The following is a 9,848-nucleotide window of genomic DNA, read 5'->3' on the forward strand; positions in this document are numbered from 1 at the left end:
TTCTTGGCAGTTCATGGTACATTCAATACTCTTCTCCAGCACCACAGCTCAAAGGCGTCAATTCTCCTTCTATCCTCCCTAGTCATTGTCCAACTCCCTGATGCATAACAAGTGATCTCAAAAACTACATGTTTTAAAATTAAGAAGGGAGTGCAGCAGGATTATATGCTCTCTCCATATCTATTTTATCTACATGCTGAACAAATTATTTGAGAAGGTTGTTGTTATTACATACCATCAAGTCAACTATGACTCAGTCTCTAGACTAACATCTTTACTCTTTAATAATCTGGAAAGACACTGGACAGTATATTATCCCAGTAGAACTTGCCTTTTTGATTTCCTGATTACTGGTGCCAAGAATGCTAATATTATCTAAGTAAGATGAAATCATTAACAACCTCAATCCTTTCACCAAGGTACAATTGATAGTGATAGATAATTCATAATAATGAAGTTGTATTCAGTAGGTTCCCTGGTGGTAAAAAAATGTTTAAGTAACTTTAAAGGTTAATGACTGCAGTCTTCAATATGAATTGTACCTTAACATTAAGAAAACAAAGATTCTTACCACCTGGCCAACTTGTAGCATCATGATAGATGTACAAAAGATTGACGTTGTTAACTATTTCATCATGCTCAGATCCACAATCAACACCTTTGGCACCAGCAATCAGGAAATCAAAAGATGAGTTGTTTTAGGAAATTCTGCTGTCAGACGCCTCTCCAGAGTGCTAAAGAGTAACAACTCTAGAGAATAAGGTAAACAGGAAAGAGATCAAATAACTCTGTCCTGGAGAGGGTGAAATCACATTTCTTCTTGGAGGCAAGGATTTTGAGACTCCATCTCACACACTTTGGTCATGTTGTCAGGAGGGACCAGACTTTAGAAAAGACATTATGCTTGGAAAGGTGGTAGGCCAGTGCAGGAGAGGAAGTTCTTGGATGAGATATACTGACACTGTGATTATGGCTGTGGGGACAAGTGTACCAGGGATAGTGAGGTTGGCTCAGGATAGGGAAGAGTTTTCACAAGGTTACTATGAGTTGTAGTTGATTTGCAACACATAATAACAGCAACAACATGGGACAAAATCAACATAACAGCACATAGAACAACAAATCCTATTTTTAATTGGCTTAATAAATCATACATGTGGAAATTTCTACATAAATAATGAAGAGAAGGAAGAAATATAAAAAATAAGTCTATTACAAAATAGATCTGAAGCAAAATAGTTTCTTATTGGTGATCAAAAGAAGTTCATACTTTATTGATATAGAGGTAAATTAACCAGGAAAGTGTAACAGTGTGAAATTTATGTTTACTTGATAATACAATGTCATATTATTTAAAGCAAAATTTGCAAATACTGTAAGAAGAAATTGACAAGTATTCCATTACGATTCAGCACAGTAGACATCTTTCAAAATGTTTGTTAAGTTAAAGAAGGAATATTTATAAAATGGCAATGAATATAGAAGAATTTTGAATGTCCTATTTAATAGGTAACATTTAGTAGACTTCAAAGAACATTCTGAATAAAATAATTACTAGATAAACTCAGGGAGAAATAATTTTATGTTAAAAATAAATTAACATTTAATTCTTAAAAAGACATAGAAAAAGTATAGGTTGCAAATAAAGCAGAGTTCAGAAGAAAATGACCTCCACAATTTTTTTAATTAGTATGCAAGGCATGAATTCATGAAGTTAGAAAATGAAAAACAAAGCATGCCATAGGGGAAGATAAACAATTGGAGAAGATACTGAACTTGAACATACAATCCAAGAAAGAGTAACAACAAAGTTGAAACAGCTTTTAGTAAAACGACTCATACAATTGACAAAATCCTGGCAGGATTTTTCCAGGTAAAATAGTGAGAAATTACAAAGAAATATTTGGTAGGAGAAAAGAAACTACCTGAAAATACAACAGAAGTTATAAAAAAATCTTAATAAATTTTGTGAAAAAGCATAGCAGAGTGTGAAGATAGCTCAAGATGAAGTTGGTCTCATTCTATTGCAAGATTGAGCTGACTCGACAACACTTAATAGTAATAAAAACAAATTAAAATTTAATAAAAATGTGAAATGTTCAGACAAAAATAATTACTTGCACAAGTAGAATACTATTTAGGACAAATAAGGGTAATTGTTCATCTAAGCTTTTTACAAATGAATCATTAGATGTAAAAAGTTTAATAGTTAACATTTATCTAAGGTGTGCTTGATCCAGACCATGGTCTTCTCAACAGCTTGCTATGCATCTGAGAACCGGATAATGAATAAGGATGATAGAAGCAAAATCAATGCCTTTGAACTTTGGTCCTGGAAAGGAGCAATGAACTTATCATGGGCTACCAAGAGAACAAATAAGTGTGTCCTAGAGAGAGTGAAATCACGTTGCTCATTGGAGGCAAGAATTTTGAAGGTCTATCTCACATATATGTGCTATAAGGGAGGACCAAATCCTTATAGAAGGACATCGTGCTTGGAAGGCTAGAAGGTTAGTGCAGAAGAAGAAGACCTTGGATGAGATGGATTGACACAGCAATTATAGCAATGGGGAAAGTATAGCAGAGATGGTGAAGTTGGTTTAAGATAGGGCAAAGTTCAGAGACATTGTTTATAGGGTCACTATAAATTATAGTTGACTCAACAGCACATAACAAAAAAAACACCCCAATAATCAATCAATATGGATGAAACCTTAATAACAAGAAAAAAAATCCTTACCACTGGGCCAATAAACAGGATCATGCTAGATGGAGATAAGGTTGAAGTTGTCAATGATTTCTTCTTGCTTGGATCCATAATCCAAGTAACATCATCCTTGATACCAGCAGTCAAAAACTCAAAAGATAAGTTGCATTGGGAAAAATTTGTTGCCATGGGCATCTCTATAATACTAAAGAGCAATGATTCCAATTTAAAGTCTAAAGTGTGCTGCTTGATTCAAACAATGGTCTTTTCAATTACTTGTTATGGGTCTGAAACTTGGATAATGACTAAGGATGACAGAAGAATCAATGCTTTTGGGTTGTGGTGTTGGAGAAGAATATTAAATATTCCATAGTCTACCAAGAAAACAACTAAGTCTGTCCTGGAGAAAGTGAAAAAAGGGTGTTCCCTGGAGGCAAGGATGGTGAAAATCTGTCTCATATACTTTGGTCATGTTGTAAGGAGGGATTTGTACTTGTTTAGAAAAGTAGAGGGTCAGCATAAGAAATGAAGACCTCAATGAGAAGGATTTATCGATACAGTGACTACAACAATGAGCTCAAGTGTCAGAGTCGATAAAGAAGTCACAGAATAGGACAAGGTTCAGAGATGCTGTTATGGCCACTGTGAGTCATAGTCAACTCATCACTACATAACAACAACATCATCATTTACACACACAGGATGAACATGTTGGTTCTTTTAATCCTCCATGGTATATTCAATACTCTTCTCCAGAACCACAGCTCAAAGGCATCAATTTTCTTTCTATCATCCCTAGTAATTATCCAACTCTCTGATGCATAGCACACAATTGCAAAGACTATTGCCTGAATCAGGAACACCTTAGTATCAAGACTGATGTCATTGTTCTTCAGTACTCTGGAGAGGTCCCTGATAGCTAACGTTCACGACGCAATTTGTCTCTTTATTTCCTGGCTGCTGGAACCAAGAGTGTTGACTGTGGAGCCAAGCAAACTAAAACTGTTACCAGTCTCAATCTCTTTACCATCCATAATGATGCTGCCAATTGGCCCAGTGGTGAGAATCTTTGTTTTCTTGATGTTGAGCATCAATTCAAATTGAAGGCTGCAGTCCTTGACCTTCAAGTTCTCCTCAGTTTCAGCAAGGAGGGTTTTGCCATATACATATCACAGGTTGTTGATCAGTCTTCCTCCAATCCTAAGGCCACATTTCTCCAAATACAGCTCTGCATCCTGGATCATCTGTTCTGTATACAAGAAGTTCTTCAATTTTTACGACTGATTCTTAATTATATACTATTTCCTGAAATAGTTCTTTATTGGTACAACTCTTTTTTGGTACAGTGACTTCTGAATATTTATACAATCTTATTTTAAAGCTTCCTGCATCATTTGCTCTTATGTCCATACAAACATTCAGAATTTCACCTCAAGGCCTGAATTTGTTCTCAGTTCTTTCATTTTAGGAAATGCAGAGTGTGTTTTTGTTTGCTAATCATAGCTCTTTGCACATTTTGATATAAAACTGTAATTTCTTCTGGAGTCATCCTTTGAAATATCTTCAATTGAGCTTCTTCTCTTTATTTTGCCTTTCTACATTTGATTCCAATTTTCAGAGTCTTTTCAGACATTCATTTTGTTTTTATCTTTCTACCCTCTAACAACCTTCTTTCATGTATGGTATTTCTTTACTAATGATATCCTTGATGCCATCCTATGGTTATTCTGTTCTTCACTTACTGGTTTCTAATACATCAAATCTATTATTGAAATGGTTATTAAATTCAGTTGAGAGAGAATCAAGTTCATATTTTGTTTCTCATGGATTTTTCTTTTTATTAAGTTTCAATTTAAACTTGCACATTTCTTTCTAATTTATAGCTTGCACCACATGTTTATATACAGTCATTTCTGGTGTTGTTATTTTTTTTATTTTATGTTGATTTGCCTATAAGCATCATATGCATTGTTTCACAGTATCTTTCATTCACATTGTGTTCTATAAAATCATTCCCACTCATTATGCTTTTATAAAATTAATCACCACTTAAGTATGTACACCATTATCCTGTTTTCCCCCCACTGAACCTTCCCATTTCATTTTCCTCCCACTTCCCTCCACTCACCAAATTTTGTGACCCTATGATTCCCCATCTGCTCCCAACCCTGAACCCTTGGATCCCTACACGTTTTAATAATGATCTTTTAAAAAAATGGTCATATGCAGTATTTATTCTTTTGAGACTGAGTTAGTTCACTTAGCATAATACCCTCCAGTCTCTCCCAAGTCATGTATCAATTTTTTAAATTGTTGCTTTTGCATGCTATGTGATATTTCACTGTGTAAATGTACCACAATTCTCAATCAATTTGATATTTGGGCTGTATCTATGTTCTTGCTATTGTGAACAATACTGCTATGAACATTGGTGTACAAATCTCTGTTTTTGTCTCAGTTCTAATTTCCTTGGCATATATTCTTAGCAGTGGAATAACTGGGTCATATGGAATTTCTATGTTCAGCTTTTTGAGGAAACAGAAAACTGCCCTTCAGAGTGGTTCTACAACCCACCAACAGTGAATGAGAGTTCCCATCTCTCCACATCCTCTCTGACACTTAGTACTTGCTGTCCTGTTAAACTTTGCCACTGCTACTGGGGTAAGATGACATCTCACCATGATTTTGACTTGCAGCTCTCTTATTTCCAGTGATTTTGAGCATTTCTTTATGTATCTGTCTCTGGACATTCACATTTCTTCCTCTGAGAATAGTCTTTCCATGTCTTTTGTCCATTTTGTAATTGGATTATTAGCCTTTTTTCTTGTGAAAACCCTATAGAATTGGGTAAACTTTTGTTATGAGACCCTTGTCTGAGATGGTATTACCAATTATTTTCCACAGTCAGTAGGTTTTATTTTCATTCTATTGGGGGGAAAATTGGTGTGTTTATAGGAATTTAATCTTTAAAAGATCTCATTTATCAATTTTATCTTCTCTTGGTTGTGTATTTCTGGCTGTATTTGTCAACCTCTTTATGTCATGGACTAGGCCTTCTAAGCTTGGGCCCAATTTGTCTCTCATAATCTGTATGGTTTGGGGCTTTATGCCTGGGTCTCAAAACCATCTTGAGTCTATTTTTGTGTTTGGTGAGAAGCATGAATCCTGCTTCTGCTTTCTCTAGTTAGCAGTCCTGGCCTTATTTTGACTGCTGATATTGAACTTCCCAATGGAGTCTTCACAGATGTAGTGAATTGAAACTTGTATAGTTTATCTGGTGAGGTTCATGTGTATAGTTTCAGTTTATGTACTTTAATATTTCCCATGAATAAATCATTCATTATATAACATTCTACCATTTGATATACAGCCTTATTATTGTTGTTGTTGTTTTTAAGTGCCGTCGAATTACAGGAGACTCATAGTGACCCTCTGAAGGAGAGTCCTCGACTCTTGGGTACCTTTCATCCTCTCTCCAGGTTCATAGGGTTTCCGGAGGCAAGCTATTATGGAAGTGGATGCCACTCCTCCTTCCAAGCTTGTTTTAATTGGGGAGGTATAAATGTAAAAAAATTATAAAATTTAAACACCTGGTGCTACAAAAAAATTGGATCCAGATATTTCCTTTGAAGCAAGAATTTTGAAAATTCATCTTGAATGTTTTAGAACTCTTATTCAGGAGGCAATTCCTCAGAGAAAATTATAATGGTTAATAGAGGATCATCAAGGGAGAAGAAGACCCTCAATGACTTGAACTGACACCATGGCTCCAACAACTGGATTGAGAACATCTGAGATTGTGAAGATGATGCAGGCTAAGACATTATTTCATTCTCTTATATGTAAGTCATTATGAGTAGGAATCGACGCAATGGCACCTAATAATTGCAACTTGACAGGAGATTCTGGGGTGATAGCGTAATGTTACCTCCTAGGTGCTTGGATGCTTTATAAATTATGGTTTTCCCTGTGCAAACATGTATACAGATATGCTGTCCCAAGAAAAGGAGATAGAGGGTTACAGAAGGAATATAAATTCAAGTTACCACGTGGTAACAACTCATAGCTTTGGTGAGATTCTCACTGAATTCCTCAGAGAGACAAGCCCAAAACTTATCTTGAAGTCAGTTCCTTAAGGTTCATGACACCTGAACTATGCTTGAGAAAGTTCATAAACAAAGCCATAAAGACTCTGTTATTGGTAACCATGCAGTTCACTTTAATCCTGTCAACTTCATGTGTAACAAAATCAAGTACTGCCTGACTCTGTAATACCTTCACCATTGTTGATTATGTTGAAGTTCATTGTTCCAGTGGTTGTATATTTTGACTAGCTTCCAATCAAGATAGCCAGACTTCCAGCATTGTATCAGTCAGTGTACTATTGCAATGCATAAGATTTTCTTGGTTAATTCGGAGTAAATTTGCAAACCTTTCTAATATGTCTCAGGCTGGATGCTCCACTTAATTCTGACCACTTTGGTTGATCCTTTTCATATTTAAAAGGCCAATGGCATAATTTCTAATATCATAGCATCACACAAGTCATTCCAGTATAAAAAGCTGACAGATCATCAACCATGATGTCAGCATCTTAGTGCAGAACCACATATCTCTAGACAAGGATAAAGAATATTCCACCAAGGACCATCCTCTATCATTATCCATTTAGCTACATTAGCAGAGAATCTTCATTGCCAGATTACCAACAAAAGCACTTTGAGAAGATCATCAAACTGAATGCATCCTTTGTAGTTCGTTGTACATAGTATGAAGTCTGGAGTGTGCTGTTCAATTATGTAGAGACAAGAACAAAGCCTTTTAAAGAGGACCTGTTATATTTAATTAGACACAGAAGTATAAATGGGTCTCGATGGTGTCAATTTACCAGCATCTTTCCACTTAGACTCTGTAATAACTAGACTCTTCTGGTCATAAAAATGATATCAGCTCAAACCAAAGTAAAGTCTTATTTATAACATTTTTGTAAAGAAAAATGCCACAATGTCAGAGCAATAGATACAAGTGAATAAATTTCACTTGAAGTTAAGTCACTGGAAATATTTTCAAAATGAATGACAAAACCGGTATCTTTAAACATAGTAGAAAACCCAGCTTAAACAAGTAGATTAATTTTAGCTTTCTATTGTTAAAAATTAAAATGTCAAGGAGGTGGTTTGATATTGTACATGCACATACACTGATAAGATTGTGTGCTATATTGAAACATCCTAAAAGAACTTATGTGACTTAGTCAAAATAGTATACTTTTCTGTGAATTATCAAAATTAGAGAAGATACTATCTAATCTCTCAATTTCCCTATCAGTCAGAATATACTAAATTCATCACATTAAATATGATCTCTTGCAAAGAAGAATAAAATTTGGTGTGGGTCTATACTATTTTGAATGTAGACATTTTGTTTGTATTCTTTCTATGCCATAATTTCCCTAGTTTACTGGATAATGCAAATAGTTTTATAGGCAGAGTCCTAATGGTCTATGCAAACCCTACAAACTCATTATCATAAGGTTTATTCCAATTAATGACGGTCTTTTAGGATAGAATAAGACTGCCCCCCAGAGTTTATGAGGCTGTAAGTCTTTATGAAAATAGGCTTCCACATTTTTCTTTAGCTCAGGAGATAACTAATAGGTTCAAACTATTGGCCTATTTATTAGTGATTGTAAGTATTAATCACTACACCACCAGGGCTTTTCAACTTCTGTAGTAGAAGTAGAGATAGATATAAGAGAGGGAAAACTTATAATTAAACCAACCTATTAATTGGAGTTGGCTTTCTGGATCACCTGTGCTATTATGTTTAAATATGCATAACTAAGTCCTCTTTGCTTCCTTATACAATAAGAGAGTTTGCTATTTGTCAAATGTTAGGATTAGTGATTACACAAAAACAAAAAATAAAATATATATATACTACTGAGAACAACCACGTAGGATCAAAAGAGCAACTTTAGTCCAGGGATAAAACCCAGAAAGCAGGAAAGAATAGCAAAGATAGATGAACGCAAATGAAGGATATGGGAAGAAGAGGAAAGGGTTCTGTTACAGTGTTAGGACTTAAACAAAATTTGGATGAATTATTTAGTGCAAAATCAATTTTCCCTGTAAATTTTCACTCTAGTAATAATAAATGTTGCTACTTGATTGTTTGTTTATTGTTTTGAATTTAAGATTAACTCAATTCAAAGTAATTTATCAAGTCAAGATCATGAGCAGTGTCTTACTCAGGCTTCCCTGAAAGATAGCTGGGTATATTCTTGGCAAAATATTTCTATTGGTGCGAATGTAGAAATGAGCAAACAATGTTTCAATACCTCAGGCCTTCTCAGCAGAAAAGAGATCACCATTTCTTATAATTTTGAAACAGTGCAACATTACCTTTCAGGAATCAAAAGATCTTGCACAAGAGAAAACTATTTATCAAAATGGTAAGATAAAATAAAAATTAAAAGTTAAAAAATTTGAAGATTAAAAAGACAACGAAAAGACTCATTTATTCACTTTGACACTGAAATGGGGCTGACATATTGCTGATTACCCAGCAGGTTTCCACACTGGAGTAATCAAAGTGTATTAGACTAGGAAGTGTTACAAGGAACTGTGACAAAAGCAAAATAATGAATCATAAAATCATAGATTAAAGTGCCCCACACTAGTGTTTTAATAAGGAGTGAGGTGTATTAAACGCATGTTGTTGTTGTTGTCGTTGTTATGTGCTGTCGAGTCATTTGCGACTCATAGAGACCCTATGTACAACAGCCCTAAACCCTGCTCTATCCTGTGCCAAGCACCCTGCCTCTGACACACCCATCCCGATTACCCCAGTCACTGAATCAATCCACTTCATAAAGGGTCTTCCCCTCCTGCGCTGTCCCTCCACTCTACCCAGTATGATGACCCTCTCCAAGGGCCTGTCTCTCCTTGCAACTTGTCCAAAGTATGTCAGACGAAGCCCCAGAATCTTTGCCTCCAAGAAGTAGCCTGGTTTAACCCTTTCTAAGATGAATCTGTTTGTGTTCTTGGCAGTCCATGGTACATTCAATACTCTTCTCCAGCACCGCAACTCAAAGGCGTCAATTCTCCTTTCGTCTACCCTAGTCATTGTCCAATTCTCT

The sequence above is a fragment of the Elephantulus edwardii genome, unplaced genomic scaffold (assembly GCF_000299155.1).
Source record: "Elephantulus edwardii isolate Elephantulus edwardi_28Jun2011 unplaced genomic scaffold, EleEdw1.0 scaffold00153, whole genome shotgun sequence".
Lineage (NCBI taxonomy): Eukaryota > Metazoa > Chordata > Mammalia > Macroscelidea > Macroscelididae > Elephantulus > Elephantulus edwardii.